We start from the raw sequence: 19,024 nt of genomic DNA on the forward strand, positions 1-19,024 counted from the left end.
GTGTATGGTGTTTCCTGAAACATCTAAAAAACAAAGCAACAGAGCCTAGGGCACTTCCACTTATGGTCCTATAGCTTAGGGAAATTAAAATCAAAAAGACACAGCCACCCCAAAGTTTGGGACGCCTCTGTTTACAAGAACCTCGTTTACCGTACAAGTTCAATATCACAGAAAGTGAAAAATGGATAAAGAACTTGTGGTACTTATGTACAATGCAATATCACTCAGCAATGAAATCTAAGTCATCAGGCCCGTAGCAGCATAATGAGTGGATTCAGGTACGATGATTCTAACTGAAATAAGTCACACAGAAAAAGAAACATCATAAGATATCACTAATACACGGAATGTAAACTTGGCTACACAGGAACTGCATTCCAAAACAGAACAGGGTCTCAAATTTAGAAAACCAACTTCTGCTTGCTTAAGGGGAAAGGTGAGTTGGGGTGCTGCATAAAACCAGAGATTGAAATGAGCACAGATAAAGTTCCTTAAGGCAAATATGGAATAGACAAGAGCTACTCCTTGCTCAACGAAATGGACTCAAAACCCCATATTAAACGCCTAGGAATGTACCTGACTAGTAAGTATCTTAAAAGCTAGGGATTGCTATGTCTCCGAAAGAGAATCAAGCGTGTGTACTGGGGCATAAATGCAGCAGTGATAGGATTGGAGAGGTTCGGTGAGCAAATGAAGACCCTTTGAAGTCATATTGCATGGTACCCATTACACGGGTCTCAACTCTCCAGGTTTAAGGTATTCTTCTTTCAGCTAAAACATGCATGTGGAACCCAGAGTATGATCAACCGTGTGATCGGGAGACGTGTTCAAATATGTCTCAGTTTTCTTCCCCTGGTACTCGGGTGCAACATTCCAGACGCTTTACTAACACTCTCCCGACTTGGACAGTCAGTGCCTTTAACCTCCTGTTTGGCCCAGTTTGCAATTTCTGCGGAAGATGAACAGGAATAGCGAGAACCAATGAGAGGCTAGCTGGAGGTGTCTGGACGGGCAAATTTAACTCTCATTTCCCACCAGGAAGAGGAAATAACCAAAGGCTCAGCGTGCCGTGCCAGAACCAGATTAGGGCCTGAAGCCATCCTGCGGTGTTGCGGCCAGGTCACAAGAAAGCGAGTTGAAGAAAGGAGCTCAGGGGCACTGTAATTCACAAACCTGCAGAGTTATAAATGACAGCTATCGTCCAAAAATAGACTGAAGTAAGGCTGCCAAGAGGACTTGAAAGCGGGGCAGAATTGCAGGAAACCGATTTCAGGAGGTAGACTGGAATTGCATTGAAAGCATAGGAAAAGAGGCAGAACGTCCACAATGATGCACTTGGCCAAAAAGGGCGTATGCGTTTTTTCCTGAATATATTAAGGAAAAAACGCATACGCCCTTTTTGGCCAACCAAGCAAGTTTGCAAAGGAAATCTGCACTACAATGAAGTCTCACTTCCCCCCGGTCAAAAGGGCCATCTGAAAAAAGTGTAAAATCCAGAAAGGCAGGACAGGCCATGGAGAACTGGGAGCCTTGTTATGCTGATGGGCGGGATGTAAATTGCCAACAGACACTCGGGAGAAGTGTATGGTGTTTCCTGAAACATCTAAAAAACAAAGCAACAGAGCCTAGGGCACTTCCACTTATGGTCCTATAGCTTAGGGAAATTAATATCAAAAAGACACAGCAACCCCAAAATTTGGGACGGCTCTTTTTACAGGAATCTCTTCTACGGCACAAGTTAAATATCCCAGAGAGCAAATAATGGATAAAGAAGTTGCGGTACTTCTGTACAACAGAATACCACTCAGCAATGAAATCTATGTCACCAGGCCCGTACCAGCATAATGAGTGGATTGAGGCACGATGATTCTAAGTGAAATAAGTCACACAGAAAAAGAAACATCATAAGGTATCACTAATACACGGAATGTGAACTTGGCTACACATGAACTGAATTACAAAACAGAACAGGGTCTCAAGTTTAGAAAACCAACTTATGCCTGCTTAAGGGGGCAGCTGAGTGGGGGTGCTGCATAAAAGCAGAGTTTGAAATTAGCACAGATACCATTCCATAAGCCAAATATGTAATAGACAAGAGCTACCCCTTGCTCAACGAAATGGATTCAACAATGAGGTATCACCTCACACCTGGTAGAATAGGCATCATTGAAAATCTACAAACAAAAAATGCTGGAAAGGGTCTGGAGAAAAGGAACCCTCTTCCACTATTGTTGGGAATATAAATTGATACAGTCATTATGGAGAACAATATGGAATTTCTTAAGAAACTAACAATAGAATTACCATATGATACAGCAATCCCAGTACTGGACATATACCCAGACAAAACCATAAATCAAAAAGAGTCATTCACCGCAATGTTCATTGCATCACTATTTACAATATCGAGGTAATGGAAGCAACCTAAATGCCCACAGACAGACGAATGCATAAAGCTGTGGTACATATATAAAATGGAATATTACTAAGCCATGAAAAGGAATGAAATTGGGTCATTTGTAGAGACGTCGATGGATCTAGAGACTGTCATACAGAGTGAAGTAAGTCAGAAAGAGAAAAACAAATCTTGTATATTCATGCATATATGTGGAACCTAGAAAAACTGTACAGATTAACCATTTTGCAAGGCATAAATAGAGCAACAGATGTAGACAACAAACGTATGGACAACAAGGGGGGAAAGCTGTTGGGGGGTGGTGGTGGGAGGAGTTGAGAGACTGGGATTGGCATGTATACATTTATATGTATAAAATAGATAACCAATAAGAACCTGCTGTATAAAAATATAAAATAAAATTCAAAATTAAAAAGAAATAAAATTTAAAAAATAAAACAGAAAAAACAATTATTCCCTGCACATACATGTATTTATATGAATAAATTATTTCCATGCTTATATCTGTAAATACAAAAAAGAGGAATAAAATCTACCTTGAACCAAAAACGAAAAAGAGAAAAAAACACAGAACCCACCAGTTACACAGAGGAAAACCGTATCAGGGCACTTGCTCCAGTTGTAAACAATTCTGAAGTTGGTCAGTGGTGGGGAATCGTCTCCCATTCAGCCAGCAGCCCCCACGCAACAAGCGTCCTCATTGCAAAGCTGGGGCACCGTGCCGAGGCATCTGTGAGTAAACGTGAGCTGAGCCCCAGGCCAGTTGCTGCTGAACTATTCCCACCCGTCCCAGGTAAAACACCTGAATATATACAAGGACTTGAAAGCCTAGAAGAAGGGCCATAGAGCCACATGAGTGACAGCATGCCGGCCGACTTGGTGCCTGCAGGCCAGCCAGGATGGTCCTGGCCCTGGGTGCTCTTCTGGAAGATTTCCATTTCCCTGCCTGAGATACCCATCCTGTCCCTGCCCCCACTGCTTTTTTCCTTCCTCACCTCTGCCCAGGGAGAAATTCCAGCAGCAGGTATGGGTGACACATCCTCTTCTTTAGCAGGTGGCAGCCTGGCAACAGCTGCAGAAAGTCCAGCAGAGCCCCACTCACACTGGGCCACCCACAAAGCCGTGGCCTCTCACTCCCTCCCACCAGCCCAGCCCCGAGACTGCTGACAGGGCAGAGAAAATGGCGTCAGGCACGGCTGCAGGGGCTCTTGCTGCCTGGAGTGGTATTTATATTGATCTCAACCCAGGCACACCTGGGGAGGGCTGGCCGGCACGGTAAGGCTGCCCAGGTCAGCCAATCATCACCCCTCAGGGGCTCACAGTTGCAGAAAATGGAACTTGCTGAACCGGCCAGGTCCAAGGAACAGGTGTGGGCTCCTGAGAGTCAGGATAGACAAGGGGCTGCAGCTTTGGCTTGTTTTCTAATCATTTTATCTGGCCCATGAGTGGGAGACAACTTCAAGAAAACCCTCTCCTAATGAGAGGAACCCAGGAGTCAGGCAGAGGAGGGGTGGGTGGTGGTTGGAGACAGAGGCCTGGTGCCCCGGGTGCAGTGGAAGTCTCTGGAAGACCAGGTGGAGGGAGGCCTCATGGAGTGATGCCCAGGGTCACAGACCTGTCGCAGCTGCTGTTTGTTAGTTCAAGTCCTGCTCTGAGGTGCTCTGTGTCAGCTCTGAGCGACAGGTGAGCTGGGGGTGCTCTGCAATGAGGGCTATGTGCACGGTTCCTGTGTGCCCAGCCCTGCCACGGTACCTGCAAGGGTAGCTCTGTATCCTGGGAGGGGCCTGACCACGAGAGCCCCGTGGGCTGGGGTGGGGGTGGGGTACCTGCCCAGGTGAGCTCCATATTCTGGGATTGGTCTGACCACGAGAGCCCCATGGGCTGCTGGGGACCTGGTAAAGGATGTCAGGACAGTCAGTGAAGCCACCGAGGATATACCTCCAGTTGCTCCTAATTCCTACACCCTGCTGGTCATTCTACCAACCACCAGGACATGGTATTCTGTATTAGTCTTCAATGATGCCTTCTTTTGTATTCCATTAGTCCCAGAGTCACAAGAAATTTTGGCTTGTGAGTGGCAGGACTCAACATACAACTAAAACAATACTTCCGGGCCGTCTGGCCCCAAGGGTGCAAAAATTCCCACACCATCTTTGGGGAAAGCTTAGCTAAAGACCTAAAAGTTCTACCTCTGGAAAAGGAAACCCTCCTTCAATATGCAGACGACATTCTGATCACCAGCCCTACTAAGGAGGCCTCTGAACTACCAAGCCAATAAAGGATAGAAGTTGTCCAAGAAAAAGCTCAAATATCACAGACTGCGGTGACCTGCCTGGGCTTCATTCTCACAGAAGGTCAGAGAAGCCCATCCCAGGAAAGGGAAGAAACCATTTTCAGCCTTACCCCTTTCTAAAACTAGAAGACAGCTTAGGGGTTCCTGGGGAGGCCAGGGTTTGCTGCTTCTGGATCCCTAACTACAGTCTACTAGCTGGGCCTCTATATGAAACACTGAAAGGAAAAGATGATGATCCTTTTGAATAGAATCCAGAAGTGGCCTTTCAAGAATGGAAAGAGCAGTCAATTCAGACCCTTGCCCTGGAACTCCCTAATTTAGCTAAACCCTTTGATCTTTACATTCCCGGTGAAAGGTGAATCGCCATTGGAGAATTAGTGCAAAAACTGGGACCACTTGAAATGGAACAATGCAAGAATGCCATCCAGGTAGGATAAACTACGGTCACTAAGGGGCTTGGCCCACTGCCACATCTGGCCAAGATACTGGCGGTATCTAAAAACCTGGAAATCAGCAGCCCAAAAGGCCACCTCCCTCCTAAGGGAAAAGGACCCCACGTGGTGATCCTAACCACCAACCATGCCCTGAAGTTGCAGGGTTCGCTCCGTGGGCACACCGACCTCGAGTGAGGAGGCCCTCCAACTCCAACATCCAGAGAGATAACCGGGGGCAACAGGGCACCATGACGACTCGTGTGAACATCACTTGACCTGGAGTTTCTCTCATAAAACAACAAGAGTGTGTCCCAAAAGAGTAGACTACTGCTTGCAGGACTTACTGCACCCAGAGGGGAGCTAATAATCTTGGCGGGGGAACAGTATACCACACTGTCACCATAGAAAAGCCTACAGACACCGTGATGATGGTGGCCAATAAGACCGGCTGGACTCCTGTTTACTTCAAAAGGCTGTTGACTCAGTAGCCATCATGGTCCTTGGTCACCACTGACCCTGGACTGTCTGGGAGTTGAGCGGGCAGGGCTCTGACACCTGGTGCTGTTTGTACGTTAATTCAGGGGCCTAACTGAAGAAAGCGCAGACTACTGGTCAGAGCATCTAGGCTGGCAGAGACGGTCAGCCTAAGGTGGCCGAACAAATGTGGGGCGGGGTGAAACCGGCCCCCACAGCGTCTCTGCACATCTCTTTCCTGGACCCTTAAAGGTCATTAGAATCTATAACACTTCCAATGCTGGTGCTCAGGTGGACGAGCAGGGAGGCAGGGGTCCTGGGGACAATCAACGTCACCGGGAGGCTGCTGGGGAGAAGCTCTGACCCTCGCCCCAGGGTATGAGGGCTCCCAACTCAGCACTCAGTAGTTACAGAAGAAGGGTCTGCACCCTCAGCACTCCAAGAATGAGGAACGGGACAAAAGGCAGAGGAGGGGTTTGTCCCCAGCAAAGCCCATTAAAAATCCCTGGGAGATAAAAATAGAATCTGGGCAATAAAGTCAAGTCTAACCTTTTTTATCCTTTGTGCTTTGTCTAATTTCACGTGCTCCTAGGGTCCCGCATGCAGAGGTTCCACACCCGGCACTTCAGACCAGATTTCCTAGTGCAGAATGGCTGGGTCGACACCTCAGCTCCTGGGGCCCAGTGCAGACTCCACGATATAGAGCCTGAGCTACAGCCAACCCGGCCCTCGAGAGCTCCGCCGCCTCCCTCCCTCCCACTGACTCTGACAGGATCTCTACACAGCAGCCCAGCCCACAGCCCACGGGGTAGTGCATGCTCTCACCTCTCCATTCTCTGATCAAAATATAAAGTTTCCTTTGCTTGTGAACCAAACTCAGTCTCGATCTCTTGGCCCCAATGACACTGGGCAGGGGGACACTTGTTGGGGTCCACTCTGGAGGATCAGTAACAGAAATTGAGACTATTGTAACCTCAATGAACAGATGTGTGAGCCAAACTGTAGTTAACATAGAACAGTGTATAAGGCTCGAGTAAAATAAGATGTTTTTAACACTTCCATTTGATATTTCCATCACTTTTTATAAGCAAGTTCAGTGAAAAGGTTTGTCTTATTTGTCAGGTCAATATTAGAGAAACGAAGTGATTTCTTTCCAAGGATGTACAGCTAATAATCTTGGTTAAACCTTCAATCTTGTTTTAAATGCTTTTCCATTGAAAATGATACCTCTCTTTCAGCTCCCCCATTTCTGAGAAGTATAAAATCTTATAATTTATTATTACCAAAGGGGAAAGGTGGGAGGAGGGATAAATTAACAGTTTGGAATGAACACATACACACTGCTATGTATAAAATAGATCATCAACAAGGAACTACTGTATAGCACAGGGAACTACACTCAACATTTTGCAATAACCTATAAGGGGAAATAATCTGAAAAAGAATAGATATTTTTATTGACATCATCTATCAATGACAGTTAAAGTGTAGCCTAAGGGAAGCTGGTGGTGAGTGCTTCTGACCCTGAAGACTTCAATCATCTAAAGTTTGGACTCTGCCTACTTCCCAAGGCCCTTAATGAACATATGTGTAGCCGTAGCTTAAAAACTTCCCCAGTTTGGGTTTCGGGGAGACACTGATTTTGAAAAAGCCCTGGTGTTCTCCTTACATGAATGGGACTCTTCCTACTGCTAAAACATGTCTGTCACACCCAGAGGATGGTATACCATCTGATCGGGAAGAGTTTGGAAAAGGCATCTTATCTCCTCATCTCCTGGTGCTCGGGTTCACCCCTCCAGCGTCTTTACTAACAGTCTCCCCACTTGGAGATGTCAGCACTGTCAACATCCTGTTGCGTACAGTTTGGAATTTGTCCAGAGGATGAAGCGGAAGGATGAGGAACAATGAGAGACAAGTCCTAGGTGTTCAGACAGGCACATGTCACTCTAATTTCCAATCAGGAAGACGAATTGACCAAAGGCTAGGGTTGCCCATGGAAACAGTATAGGGCTTGAGGAAATCCCGCTGCTTTGTGGCCAGTTCCCATAAACACGAGTTGAACAATGGAACTCAGGGGCAGTAAAATTCACAAAACTGCAGAGTTGAAAATATCCATCACTGAAAAATGTCTTGAGGAAAGTCAGAGAAAAGGACTTGTAAGCAAGGGAGAATGGCAGGAAAGGGATTTGAGGAGGTAGAAAGGACTCGCCATTAAGCACAAGAAAAGGAGCTGAACATTGCCAACATTGCAGTTGGCCAAAAAGGGTGTATGCGTTCTTTTCTGTATATATTCAAGAAAAGGGCATACACTTTTTTAGCCAACCAAACAGGTGGGCACTGGAAGTCAATACTACAAAAGATATCACTTCGCATCAGTCAGAAGAGCCATCCTCATAAAGCGTAAACAACAGAAATGCAGGACAGGGCAACGAGAAGAGGGAGCCCTGTGAGACTTATAGTGGAAATGTATATTGCCAACGGCCATTCTGGAGAAGTGTATTGTGTTTACTAAAGCATCTAAAAAATGAGCTACAGAGCATAGGGCACTTGCACTCATGGGCGTATATCTTGGGAAAAACAAAAATCGAGAGGACACAGGCACCCCAATGTTTACCCCCTCTCTGTTTAAAAGATCCTCGACTAGGATATAACTTAAATGTCTCTGGAGGGAAAAAATGGATAGAGATGTGGTACTTAGGTAGAGTGGAATATTATTCAGCCTGGAAATCAATGAAATATGGCCAGTTGTAACGACTCCGGAGGAGTTACGTATGATCATTCTAAGTGACAGAATTCAAAAAGAAAAAGACACATATCATAAGATATCACTTAAAGGTGGAATCCAAAATGGCTACACATGAAATAAATTACAAAACAAAAACATAGTCAAATATGTAGAAAACACGCATAAGGCTGCTAAACGGGAAAGGTGGGGAGGGGTGAGGCATCATCCAGGAGGTTGAAATTAGCAAAGATACCATTCCAAATACCAAACTGATAATCAACAAGGCCTACACGGTAGCTAAAAGAACTGCACTCAGCACACTCAAGTCACCGGAAAAGAATATATACGACTGGTAAGAATCTGAAAAAGAATTTATTGATGTCTCTCTGTACGCGAATCAAGTGGATGTACAGCAGCAAGAAACAGAGCTTTGAAAATCAGCTGTAACCAATATAGTAATAAATTGAAAAAAATAAACGACAGAGAGACAGAGAAAACCTCTTACAACTTTTCCTCAGGGACGGTGATGCAACATGGATTGAACACATCTAGACCCACAGCAGGATGAGACATAAGGCTGGAAACTGTTTGCGCTAAGAGAAATGTGAGGTTGGGTGAGGAAATACACACCCTTTAAAGTAATACTACCTGGTACCCATTCAATGGGTCCCAAATCTGCAGGTTCAAGGGATCTTCCTACAGCTAAAACATGCATGGAAAACCCAGAGGACTGTACACCATGTGATCGGGAGATGTGTCTAAAATGCACCTCATTTATCCTCTCCTGGTGCTCCTGTTCACCATTCCAGCCACGCTACTTAGAATCTCCCCACTTGGAGAATCAGCACATTTAAACTTCTGTTTCACACATTTTGCAAATTGTGAGGAGGATGAACGGGAAGAGGGGGAACCAATGAGAGAAGAGTTGTAGGGGTTTGGACGGGCACATATCACTCTAATTTCCCATTAAGAATAAGAATTAAAGAAAGGCTCAGCCTGCCTCGCCGGAGCCAAAATAGGGCCTGAAGCAATCCTGCGGGTTTGAGGCCAGCTCACAAAAGAGCAACTTAAACAATGGAGCTCAGGGTCACTGCAATTCACAAACCTGCAGAGTTATAAATGAAAACTAACGTCCAAAAATATGTTGAGGTAAGGCAAAGAAGAGGATCTGAATGCAAGACAGAATTGCAAGAAACAGATTTCAAGAGATAGATTGGACTCGTCTTTAACGCACATGAAAAGCGGCAGAATTTCGACAATGATGCAGTTGGCCCAAAAGGGCGTATGCGTTTTTTCCTGATTATATCCAGGAAAAAACGCATACGCACTTTATGGGCAACGAAGCAAGCAAGCAATGCAAATGTGCACAACAAAGAAGTCTCACTTCCCACCGGTCAAAAGGGCCATCCTAAAAAATTGTAAAAACCAGAAATGCAGGACAGGCCATGGAGAACAGGGAGCCTTTATACGCTGATGGGCAGTGTGTGAACTGCCGAGAGCCACTCTGGAGAAGTGTATGGTGGTTCCTAAATCATCTAAAAAACAGAGCTACAGAGCATAGGACACTTCCAATCATGGGAGTATATCTAGGGAAGTCTAAAAATCAACAAGACACAAGCACACCACAGTTTAGGGCTACTCTGTTTACAAGAACCTCAACTTCAGTACACCTTAAATATCCCAGGAAAGAGAACAATGGATAAAGAAGATGTGGTACTTATGTACAATGGAATATCTCTTCACCATGAAATCAATGTAATAAGGCTAGTAGAAGGATAAAGAGTGGATTTAGGTCCGATAATACTACTTGAAATAAGTCAAACAGAAAAAGAAACATATCATAAGATATCACTTATAGAGGGAGGGTAAATATGGCTGCACAAGAAATGAATTACAGAACAGAACAGTGTCTCACATTTAGAAAACACACTTATGTCAGCTTAAGGGGAAAGGAGAGGTGGGGTGATGCATAAAACCAGAGTTTGAAATTAGCACAGATACCGTTCAATAAACCAAATAGGTATTAGACAAGATCTACACCTTGCTCAATGAACAGGCCTCAACACACCCTATACACCGCAGAGAAATATATCTGAGGAATAAGAATCTTAAAACCCATGTATTGATATATCTCCATAAGGGAATCAAGTGTGTGCAGAGCGGCACAAACACAGCAGTGAAAAGGAGCTAAACCCCATTATAGAAATAAATTTTAAAAACAAAACGCTGAAACAATGAAAGAGAGAAAAATTCTTACAAAATTCGCTCAGGGGCTGTGATGCAACCTGGATTGACCACATATAAACCCACAGCTGGATAAGACATAAGGCTGGACACTTGGGGCTGACAGGATTGGTGAGCTTTGGTGAGCAACTGCCGAAAGTTTAATGCAATACTTCATGCTACTCAGTCCAAGGGTCCCAACACTCCAGGTTGAAGGGAATCTTCCTACAGCTAAACCATGCTTGGGAAACCCAGCGACTGGTATACCATATGATCGGGAAAGGTTTCTAAAACGCACCTCATTTTTCCTCTCCTGGGGCTCCGGATCGACATTCCAGCCGCTTTACTAACAACATCCCCACATGGAGTCAATGCCTTTAAGTTCTGGTATCGCACAGTCTGCAGTTAGTGCAGAGGATGAATGGGAATAGGGGGAACCAGTGAGAAACTAGCTGTAGCGGTTTCAATGGGCACATGTCACTCTAATATCACATCAGTAAGAAGAATTAACCAAAGGCACAGCAAGGTGCCCCAGAAGAAAAATAGGGCTTCAAGGAATCCTGTGGTTATGGGGCAAGACCACAAAAATAAGAGCTAAAAAATGGAGCTAAGGGCCACTGCAATTCAAAAACCTGCAGAGTTATAAAGGCCAACTATTTTTAAAAAATATATTGAGGTAAGGCTATGAAGAGGCATTGAAAGCAAGGCAGAATTGCAGGAAACCGATTTCAGGAGGTAGACAGGAATTGCATTGAAAGCATATGAAGAGAGTCAGAAACTCGACAATGATGCACTTGGCCAAAAAGGGCGTATGCGTTTTTTCCTGAATATATTCAGGAAAAAACGCATACGCCCTTTTTGGCCAACCAAGCAAGCTTGCAAAGGAAATCTGCACTACAATGAAGTCTCACTTCCCCCTGGTCAAAAGGGCCATCTGAAAAAAGTGTAAAATCCATAAAGGCACGACAGGCCATGGAGAACTGGGAGCCTTCTTATGCTGATGGGCGGGATGTAAATTGCCAACAGCCACTCTGGAGAAGTGTATGGTGTTTCCTGAAACATCTAAAAAACAAAGCAACAGAGCCTAGGGCACTTCCACTTATGGTCCTATAGCTTAGGGAAATTAAAATCAAAAAGACACAGCCACCCCAAAGTTTGGGACGGCTCTGTTTACAAGAACCTCGTTTACGGTACAAGTTCAATATCGCAGAAAGTGAAAAATGGATAAAGAACTTGTGGTACTTACGTACAATGCAATATCACTCAGCAATGAAATCTATGTCATCAGGCCCGTAGCAGCATAATGAGTGGATTCAGGTATGATGATTCGAACTGAAATAAGTCACACAGAAAAGAAACATCATAAGGTATCATTAATACACAGAATGTCGACTTGGCTACACATGAACTGAATTACAAAACAGAACAGTGTCTCAAGTTTAGAAAACCAACTTATGCTTGCTTAAGGGGGAAGGTGAGTTGGGGTGCTGCATAAAACCAGAGATTGAAATGAGCACAGATAAAGTTCCTTAAGCCAAATATGGAATAGACAAGAGCTACTCCTTGCTCAACGAAATGGACTCAACACCCCATATTAAACGCCTAAGAATGTACCTGACTAGTAAGTATCTTAAAACCTATGGATTGCTATGTCTCCGAAAGAGAATCAAGCGTGTGTACAGGGGCATAAACGCAGCAGTGATAGGATTGGAGAGGTTCGGTGAGCAAATGAAGACCCTTTGAAGTCATATTGCATGGTACCCATTCCATGGGTCTCAACTCTCCAGGTTTAAGGTATTCTTCCTTCAGCTAAAACATGCATGTGGAACCCAGAGTATGATCAACCGTGTGAACGGGAGACGTTTTCAAATATGTCTCAGTTTTCCTCCCCTGGTACTCGGGTGCAACATTCCAGACGCTTTACTAACACTCCCGACTTGGAGAGTCAGTGCCTTTAACCTCCTGTTTGGCCCAGTTTGCAATTTCTGCGCAAGATGAACAGGAATAGCGAGAACCAATGGGAGGCTAGCTGGAGGTGTCTGAACGGGCAAATTTAACTCTCATTTCCCACCAGGAAGAGGAATTAACCAAAGGCTCAGCATGCCGGGCCGGAACCAGATTAGGGCCTGAAGCCATCCTGCGGTGTTGCGGCCACCTCACAAGAAAGCGAGTTGAAGAAAGGAGCTCAGGGGCACTTTAATTCTCAAACCTGCAGAGTTATAAATGACAGCTATCGTCCAAAAATAGACTGAAGTAAGGCTGCCAAGAGGACTTGAAAGCGGGGCAGAATTGCAGGAAACCGATTTCAGGAGGTAGACTGGAATTGCATTGAAAGCATAGGAAAAGAGGCAGAACGTCCACAATGATGCACTTGGCCAAAAAGGGCGTATGCGTTTTTTCCTGAATATATTCAGGAAAAAACGCATACGCCCTTTTTGGCCAACCAAGCAAGCTTGCAAAGGAAATCTGCACTACAATGAAGTCTCACTTCCCCCGGTCAAAAGGGCCATCTGAAAAAAGTGTAAAATCCAGAAAGGCAGGACAGGCCATGGAGAACTGGGAGCCTTGTTATGCTGATGGGCGGGATGTAAATTGCCAACAGACACTGGGGAGAAGTGTATGGTGTTTCCTGAAACATCTAAAACACAAAGCAACAGAGCCTAGGGCACTGCCACTTATGGTCCTATAGCTTAGGGAAATTAAAATCAAAAAGACACAGCCACCCCAAAGTTTGGGACGCCTCTGTTTACAAGAACCTCGTTTACAGTACAAGTTCAACATCGCAGAAAGTGAAAAATGGATAAAGAAGTTGTGGTATTTACTTACAAAGCAATATAACTCAGCAATGAAATCTATGTCATCAGGCCCTTAGCAGCACAATGAGTGGATTCAGGTATGATGATTCTAACTGAAATAAGTCACACAGAAAAAGAAACATCATAAGATATCAGTAATACACGGAATGTAAACTTGGCTACACAGGAACTGAATTACAGAACAGAACAGGGTCTCAAATTTAGAAAACCAACTTATGCTTGCTTAAGGGTAAAGGTGAGTTGGGGTGCTGCATAAAACCAGAGATTGAAATGAGCACAGATAAAGTTCCTTAAGCCAAATATGGAATAGACAAGAGCTACTCCTTGCTCAACGAAATGGACTCAACACCGCATATTAAACGCCTAAGAATGTACCTGACTAGTAAGTATCTTAAAACCTATGGATTGCTATGTCTCCAAAAGAGAATCAAGCATGTGTACAGGGGCATAAACGCAGCAGTGATAGGATTGGAGAGGTTCGGTGAGCAAATGAAGACCCTTTGAAGTCATATTGCATGGTACCCATTACACGGGTCTAAACTCTCCAGGTTTAAGGTATTCTTCCTTCAGCTAAAACATGCATGTGGAACCCAAGTATGATCAACCATGTGAACGGGAGACGTGTTCAAATATGTCTCAGTTTTCCTCCCCTGGTACTCGGGTGCAACATTTCAGACGCTTTACTAACAGTCTCCCCACTTGGAGAGTCAGCGCCTTTAACCTCCTGTTTGGCCCAGTTTGCAATTTCTGCGGAAGATGAACAGGAATAGCGAGAACCAATGAGAGGCTAGATGGAGGTGTCTGGACGGGCAAATTTAACTCTAATTTCCCACCAGGAAGAGGAAATAACCAAAGGCTCAGCGTGCCGTACCGGAACCAGATTAGGGCCTGAAGCCATCCTGCGGTGTTGCGGCCAGCTCAAAAGAAAGCGAGTTGAAGAAAGGAGCTCAGGGGCACTGTAATTCACAAACCTGCAGAGTTATAAATGACAGCTATCGTCCAAAAATAGACTGAAGTAAGGCTGCCAAGAGGACTTGAAAGCGGGGCAGAATTGCAGGAAACCGATTTCAGGAGGTAGACTGGAATTGCATTGAAAGCATAGGAAAAGAGGCAGAACGTCCACAATGATGCACTTGGCCAAAAAGGGCGTATGCGTTTTTTCCTGAATATATTCAGGAAAAAACGCATACGCCCTTTTTGGCCAACCAAGCAAGCTTGCAAAGGAAATCTGCACTACAATGAAGTCTCACTTCCCCCCGGTCAAAAGGGCCATCTGAAAAAAGTGTAAAATCCAGAAAGGCAGGACAGGCCATGGAGAACTGGGAGCCTTGTTATGCTGATGGGCGGGATGTAAATTGCCAACAACCACTCGGGAGAAGTGTATGGTGTTTCCTGAAACATCTAAAAAACAAAGCAACAGAACCTAGGGCACTTCCACTTATGGTCCTATAGATTAGGGAAATTAAAATCAAAAAGACACAGCCACCCCAAAGTTTGGAACGCCTCTGTTTACAAGATACTCGTTTACAGTACAAGTTCAACATCGCAGAAAGTGAAAAATGGATAAAGAAGTTGTGGTATTTACTTACAAAGCAATATCACTCAGCAATGAAATCTGTGTCATCAGGCCCTTAGCAGCACAATGAGTGGATTCAGGTATGATGATTCTAACTGAAATAAGTCACACAGAAAAAGAAACATCATAAGATATCAGTAATACACGGAATGTAAACTTGGCTACACAGGAACTGAATTACAGAACAGAACAGTGTCTCAAATTTAGAAAACCAACCTATGCTTGCTTAATGGTAAAGGTGAGTTGGGGTGCTGCATAAAACCAGAGATTGAAATGAGCACAGATAAAGTTCCTTAAGCCAAATATGGAATAGACAAGAGCTACTCCTTGCTCAACGAAATGGACTCAACACCCCATATTAAACGCCTAAGAATGTACCTGACTAGTAAGTATCTTAAAACCTATGGATTGCTATGTCTCCGAAAGAGAATCAAGCATGTGTACAGGGGCATAAACGCAGCAGTGATAGGATTGGAGAGGTTCGGTGAGCAAATGAAGACCCTTTGAAGTCATATTGCATGGTACCCATTCCACGGGTTTCAACTAACCAGGTTTAAGGTATTCTTCCTTCAGCTAAAACATGCATGTGGAACCTAGAGTATGATCAACCATGTGATCGGGAGACGTGTTCAAATATGTCTCAGTTTTCCTCCCCTGGTACTCGGGTGCAACATTCCAGACGCTTTACTAACACTCTCCCCACTTGGAGAGTCAGTCCCTTTAACCTCCTGTTTGGCCCAGTTTGCTATTTCTGCGGAAGATGAACAGGAATAGCGAGAGCCAATGAGAGGCTAGCTGGAGGTGTCTGGACGGGCAAATTTAACTCTCATTTCCCACCAGGAAGAGGAATTAACCAAAGGCTCAGCATGCCGGGCCGGAACCAGATTAGGGCCTGAAGCCATCCTGCGGTGTTGCGGCCAGGTCACAAGAAAGCGAGTTGAAGAAAGGAGCTCAGGGGCACTGTAATTCACAAACCTGCAGAGTTATAAATGACAGCTATCGTCCAAAAATAGACTGAAGTAAGGCTGCCAAGAGGACTTGAAAGCGGGGCAGAATTGCAGGAAACCGATTTCAGGAGGTAGACTGGAATTGCATTGAAAGCATAGGAAAAGAGGCAGAACGTCCACAATGATGCACTTGGCCAAAAAGGGCGTATACGTTTTTTCCTGAATATATTCAGGAAAAAACGCATACGCCCTTTTTGGCCAACCAAGCAAGCTTGCAAAGGAAATCTGCACTACAATGAAGTCTCACTTCCCCCTGGTCAAAAGGGCCATCTGAAAAAAGTGTAAAATCCAGAAAGTCAGGACAGGCCATGGAGAACTGGGAGCCTTGTTATGCTGATGGGCGGGATGTAAATTGCCAACAGACACTCGGGAGAAGTGTATGGTGTTTCCTGAAACATCTAAAAAACAAAGCAACAGAGCCTAGGGCACTGCCACTTATGGTCCTATAGCTTAGGGAAATTAAAATCAAAAAGACACAGCCACCCCAAAGTTTGGAATGGCTCTGTTTACAAGAACCTCGTTTACAGTACAAGTTCAACATCGCAGAAAGTGAAAAATGGATAAAGAAGTTGTGGTATTTACTTACAAAGCAATATCACTCAGCAATGAAATCTATGTCATCAGGCCCTTAGCATCACAATGAGTGGATTCAGGTATGATGATTCTAACTGAAATAAGTCACACAGAAAAAGAAACATCATAAGATATCAGTAATACACGGAATGTAAACTTGGCTACACAGGAACTGAATTACAGAACAGAACAGGGTCTCAAATTTAGAAAACCAACTTATGCTTGCTTAAGGGTAAAGGTGAGTTGGGGTGCTGCATAAAACCAGAGATTGAAATGAGCACAGATAAAGTTCCTTAAGTCAAATATGGAATAGACAAGAGCTACTCCTTGCTCAACGAAATGGACTCAACACCGCATATTAAACGCCTAAGAATGTACCTGACTAGTAAGTATCGTAAAACCTATGGATTGCTATGTCTCCAAAAGAGAATCAAGCATGTGTACAGGGGCATAAACGCAGCAGTGATAGGATTGGAGAGGTTCGGTGAGCAAATGAAGACCCTTTGAAGTCATATTGCATGGTACCCATTACACGGGTCTCAACTCTCCAGGTTTAAGGTATTCTTCCTTCAGCTAAAACATGCATGTGGAACCCAAGTATGATCAACCATGTGAATGGGAGACGTGTTCAAATATGTCTCAGTTTTCCTCCCCTGGTACTCGGGTGCAACATTCCAGATGCTTTACTAACACTCTCCCCACTTGGAGAGTCAGCGCCTTTAACCTCCTGTTTGGCCCAGTTTGCAATTTCTGCGGAAGATGAACAGGAATAGCGAGAACCAATGAGAGACTAGCTGGAGGTGTCTGGACGGGCAAATTTAACTCTCATTTCCCACCAGGAAGAAGAAATAACCAAAGGGTCAGCGTGCCGTACCGGAGCCAGATTAGGGCCTGAAGCCATCCTGCGGTGTTGCGGCCAGCTCACAAGAAAGCGAGTTGAAGAAAGGAGCTCAGGGGCACTGTAATTCACAAACCTGCAGAGTTATAAATGACAGCTATCGTCCAAAAATAGACTGAAGTAAGGCTGCCAAGAGGACTTGAAAGCGGGGCAGAATTGCAGGAAACCGATTCCAGGAGGTAGACTGGAATTGCATTGAAAGCATAGGAAAAGAGGCAGAACGTCCACAATGATGCACTTGGCCAAAAAGGGCGTATGCGTTTTTTCCTGAATATATTCAGGAAAAAACGCATACGCCCTTTTTGGCCAACCAAGCAAGCTTGCAAAGGAAATCTGCACTACAATGAAGTCTCACTTCCCCCCGGTCAAAAGGGCCATCTGAAAAAAGTGTAAAATCCAGAAAGGCAGGACAGGCCATGGAGAACTGGGAGCCTTGTTATGCTGATGGGCGGGATGTAAATTGCCAACAACCACTCGGGAGAAGTGTATGGTGTTTCCTGAAACATCTAAAAAACAAAGCAACAGAACCTAGGGCACTTCCACTTATGGTCCTATAGCTTAGGGAAATTAAAATCAAAAAGACACAGCCACCCCAAAGTTTGGAACGGCTCTGTTTACAAGAACCTCGTTTACAGTACAAGTTCAACATCGCAGAAAGTGAAAAATGGATAAAGAAGTTGTGGTATTTACTTACAAAGCAATATCACTCAGCAATGAAATCTGTGTCATCAGGCCCTTAGCAGCACAATGAGTGGATTCAGGTATGATGATTCTAACTGAAATAAGTCACACAGAAAAAGAAACATCATAAGATATCAGTAATACACGGAATGTAAACTTGGCTACACAGGAACTGAATTACAGAACAGAACAGGGTCTCAAATTTAGAAAACCAACTTATGCTTGCTTAAGGGTAAAGGTGAGTTGGGGTGCTGCATAAAACCAGAGATTGAAATGAGCACAGATAAAGTTCCTTAAGGCAAATATGGAATAGACAAGAGCTACTCCTTGCTCAACGAAATGGACTCAACACCGCATATTAAACGCCTAAGAATGTACCTGACTAGTAAGTATCTTAAAACCTATAGATTGCTATGTCTCCGAAAGAGAATCAAGCATGTGTACAGGGGCATAAACGCAGCAGTGATAGGATTGGAGAGGTTCGGTGAGCAAATGAAGACCCTTTGAAGTCATATTGCATGGTACCCATTCCACGGGTTTCAACTACCCAGGTTTTAGGTATTCTTCCTTCAGCTAAAACATGCATGTGGAACCCAGAGTATGATCAACCATTTGATCGGGAGACGTGTTCAAATATGTCTCAGTTTTCCTCCCCTGGTACTCGGGTGCAACATTCCAGACGCTTTACTAACACTCTCCCCACTTGGAGAGTCAGCGCCTTTAACCTCCTGTTTGGCCCAGTTTGCAATTTCTGTGGAAGATGAACAGGAATAGCGAAAACCAATGAGAGGCTAGCTGGAGGTGTCTGGACGGGCAAATTTAACTCTCATTTCCCACCAGGAGGAGGAAATAAACAAAGGCTCAGCGTGCCGTGCCAGAACCAGATTAGGGCCTGAAGCCATCCTGCG

The 19,024-nt window shown here is 44.5% G+C and overlaps 1 long non-coding RNA gene across 1 annotated transcript in view; it reads right to left on the minus strand.

The window, feature by feature from the left end:
- LOC307181273 overlaps positions 1–13,437 on the minus strand; it is a 560,753-nt gene extending 547,316 nt beyond the window's left edge. The window contains exon 1 of the long non-coding RNA XR_013826299.1: positions 13,392–13,437. This is a non-coding gene — a long non-coding RNA (uncharacterized lncRNA). The remainder of the gene's footprint in view (positions 1–13,391) is intronic.
- Between the last annotated feature and the right edge of the window lie 5,587 nt (positions 13,438–19,024).

This window comes from Stenella coeruleoalba (assembly GCF_951394435.1).
Source record: "Stenella coeruleoalba genome assembly, contig: scaffold_104, whole genome shotgun sequence".
Classification (NCBI taxonomy): Eukaryota; Metazoa; Chordata; class Mammalia; order Artiodactyla; family Delphinidae; genus Stenella; species Stenella coeruleoalba.